The sequence below is a fragment of the Corvus brachyrhynchos genome, unplaced genomic scaffold (genome assembly GCF_000691975.1).
Source record: "Corvus brachyrhynchos isolate BGI_N302 unplaced genomic scaffold, ASM69197v1 scaffold167, whole genome shotgun sequence".
Taxonomy (NCBI): Eukaryota; Metazoa; Chordata; class Aves; order Passeriformes; family Corvidae; genus Corvus; species Corvus brachyrhynchos.
In genome coordinates, this window is record NW_008239547.1 from 1,626,326 (window position 1) to 1,630,634 (window position 4,309).

The window sequence follows — 4,309 nt, forward strand, 5'->3', positions numbered from 1 at the left end:
CTCAATATTTAGGGTTTAAAATGAGATTTCAATGGAAATTATTGTCAGTTTGATTTCTTTCATGAAATCATCAATTGCCTCCCTACACAAGGATGTTTTTTCATTGTCAGAGGATCTGTACTAGCCATTCCCATCTCAGGAGGAACATGGTGTCATTAACTGTCACACACAGTGCTCTGAGGCTGCATAAACACAGGCTTGGCCAGTTTCTGCTCTTTTCTCAGTCACTATAGCAGCAACTGTAGGATCTAGACTAATTTATGTGTAAAAATATTTAAGTGCTGGTCTGTAAGCTGTATTTCTTCTAATTTTCCTGTCCCAAAAGGATGTTTTTCTAAACATTCATCATTTGCAAAAAGCATTTAAAAAGAGAGGCATGATGAAGTTGTTACAGCTGCTATTTATGATGCATTTAAAAGTCTGGCAGTATTATTTTAATTGAAATTGTAAGAAAAATGTGAAGATCAAATTCCTTTTAATAGCTCAAAGGCATGCATTATGAACAGTCAGTAACAAAATTAGATTGAAATGTTTTAAGGGCAACCATAGAGAACTGTAATCCTCCATTCCAAAATGGCAACCAAAGAGAACTGTAATCCTCCATTCCAAAATGGCAAATTCCAGTGTAAAGTGATTATAATCCTAAGTAGAACCATGGTACAAGTCTGATTTTTTCTACTGACGGGAAATATCCCCATCCCCACAATCCCATCTTGTCAGTTTGGAGTCAGGTGCCATGATAAGAACTGCCCTGCACGGACAACAATTTTGCAGCAAAACTTGGAAGTAAGAGACTGTGTTGCTAGTGTCAAGATGTAAGATTTCTATTCAGAAACACCTTTTTAGATTCTAATGCATGTGGATTAAAATGTACAGCTGGTGACAAATGAAGATACTAGAGCCCCCCACATTAACCAGTTTGTACCAGATCTTTCCCTGAGATTAAGTGGCTAAACTCTGCCTTGAGCAGCAGCACAAGGACCTGAGCTGCAGTGGTCCTGCAGCACAAGCACAAGTTCTGCTTTACCTGCAGACCAAGCACCTGTAACTGAGTAACCACTGCAAGAGTGGGAATTCTTCACCTGAGGGAGCAGTTTGACCCTGATGCAGGCTGATAAACCAGCCCTGTGGTCTTTCAGACTTTTAAATAAAAATGCATTATTAACACAAGGAAATGAAAAGTAAAAGTTGCACAGGGTTGTAGAGAACAATGGCTGACAGTTTTGTTAGAGAATTTTGGATTACTTTTTTCTTCTCACTTCTCAGTCATGGTGGTGATAAGCAAGTAAGAATTAACTATGTTCATCAACCATGAATAATTAACTATGCTCATAAACCATCTTTACACACTTACGTAGTAATATGAATCCTTTCTGTTCCATGGAAGTATTAAATACTGTTAAGTCCTTGCTTTCAGCAAGAAAAAAAGGTTATTTCCTATAAGGAAGAGCAGCTTTTTCTTCTCCCTGTCCCTATATTTGGCTATATAGTGTCTTGCAAATGCAGACCCACAGATAGTGTTTGCTCACTGGTCCATCAAGAACCACCTCTTCTCCCCTGCAAATCAGAGCTTTCTTTTTTTTTTTTTTTTTGGAGGTTGGAGGTTTTGCAAGTTCCTGTATCCACTTTAGTTCACAGTTTAATGTGGTAGCTTCATATACCAGTACCTCTGGCATATCTCTATTATGCCCCTTGGCACTCCTCACTGCTTTCAGCAGCCTCATGTAATGCTGTAGCTACGAGGGCAGAAGGACACCACATCAAGAACTCAGAGCCCTCCAATGTTTTACTGCAAATTGTTCTCCGGAAATCTTTTAGAACCAACATACTCAGGTGATAACTTAGGTGCTCTTAACCTCACTCTTATCCCTCAGTTTTTGTCATAAGTGCTGTCAAGACAAACGTTGAAGATTCACCAGGAGCACTAGGATAGTCCATTCCTCGATAAGGATGGCAGAAGAGGTGCTACTTCCTAATGGTAAGTACTATCAGCATGACAAGGAACCCCAAATGTAAGATAACTTCTGTTTTCTGTATAATAAAGACCACAGAGTTCTTAGCTATCCTTCTGTATATCTACCTACCTCCCTGCCCACAGAAAGCTGGATTGTAAGTAAAGACACCTGATACTGTACTGCTTTTCCAAGTCCAGGTATCTCTTAACACATTTTTTAACAAACATAAATTTCCCTAACAACTTCAGCAGTCAAAAATAGTAAAATAAAATAGCAGCAAGTTAAATATTTATCTTCCAGAAAGCTATTGTAGGGGAATTAGCACCATGCAGCCCAGTACAAGACTACAGGATGGATAAAATAAAAGGGAAAAAAAGCAAGTTGATTTTACACCTTCACACTTTCAGATTTCACTCGCTCTCACTCCCACATAGCCCAAAGTATGAAGATGTTGTTTCCACCACAAGTTTTGACAGAGGGAAAACAATTAGTTTTGTCCTCCTGAAATTTTTGGGGTCCTCAACTGGTGATAAAAAAATGAATTTTAGGCTCTTTTTTTTGGCATTCTTTAGGAGTCACTGATTAATACTGGGTGGTCCTTTGTCTCAAAATCATTAACTTCAGTCTCATGAGCTTTAGGTCAGGTTGTCTCTCCATTATCAGGTTTTCCTCCCCAGTTAAGAGGGACAGGGAACACACAGCGTGTACTGCTCCTTCATGACTATTCTCCTGGTGCTGGGATGCAGCATCCTCAGGGCCTTCTTTTTAGCCTTTTGGTCTTGACATAAACAGCACATTCCTCACATTTTACAGCTAGGAATGGTGACCTTGGTTATCAACACAGGCCGTATTTTTAACCCTTTTTTCTGCAGTTTTCTAAGACCCTTACTATGCACACTTCTATTCATATTGCATTTGGATCAATCTTGACATTTCTTCTACAAAACTTCAATTCCACAATTTTTTCAAATGATCACAGAGTTCATGCCTACATATGCTTAAAGGATTAAGTCTCTAAGATATCTTCAGGCTTTTCTGTGGTCTAGTTTTGCTACAAAAAGGAGACAGAAAACACATCATATCTTGTTCTTTCTCCTTTTGCCTCTGCACGTAAATCCCCAATAGTATATTAGCACTATTTCAAGCTGAAAAACATGTTTGGGATGTCACAACTAACCATTTGTAGCCCTGAATCTTGTTCAGTAATAAAATAATAAGAGGTCAAAGGAAGAGCCAGTTTCAGAACAGAAGACTACTGTTGCATAAAACAGAATGGGTATAACATGAAGGGATGCATCACCTACATCAAAAACCCTCTGATTTATATAATACTTATTAATCTTAATGCTTGAGCTTTAACTATTATTTTAATTGATCAGTGACTACATATACTTTCCACTATACTAATTATATTTTTTATGTTTTGCTGAATAATAGGGTATATGCAAGTACACACGTAAATTTGTATAACAGAGATATAAAGACTTCCTCGGCTTTTTAGAATATTAGAAAACAGCAATTGACAATTGTTTATCATAAAGTAGCTTTTTAATTCAGAATTTGTATAGCTTACTGAAAAATAACTTTAAAACGGAAACCAGCTAATGATAACTGCTTAAACAATCTTGACCAATGACTTTAGCAAAGCTGCTTTTTTCAAGTTATCTGTGCCTCACTACCCAACCTGGTTAATTTTATTCATTTTCTTTCAAGACTTTGGAGGTAGCATATTTCACTCTCATACCTTGGTTTTATTCACACATGGAGCAAGAAAGGAAGACTCTTGTAATTTTAAGTTACCAAGCTAAATAAGCTTAAATAAAAAAACCCTCTTAACACCTACAAGTAGACCTCTGCCAGACAAAGCTAATTTTAACAGTCTAAAGTTTGAATCAAGGTACTTGCTGTAAATGAGCTTTTATTCCAGTTTAGCATTCTGATCTTTAAAAATCTGAAAAAAAGCATACAACACCCTAAAATTTCAAGTACTATAGCACTACTGGCACTAACACTTTTAGCTTTAGAAAAAGTAATGGTGTTGCCTATTGTACCAATTAAACACAAAAAACCCAATTTAAAATGGGGTTTTAACCTACTGTGTAAGAGATAACTGCTTGCCTGAGTAACTTACTGGTGCAGAGGCATTAGATGATGCCTTCATTGGCAACTCCCTGTCAAGCTATTTTTAAAACCCTAGACAAAAGCTCTTTTTTGTTATTTTTATTCTTCAACAATACATTTCACCTCCTGAAGTACTAGGACAAATTCTTGTGCCTAGGTGGGGAGAGGTGGTGAGCACTAGGCCTGACGTCGAGAGGCCACCTTCCCAAGGCAGGTGGGAGCCACAGGGGATG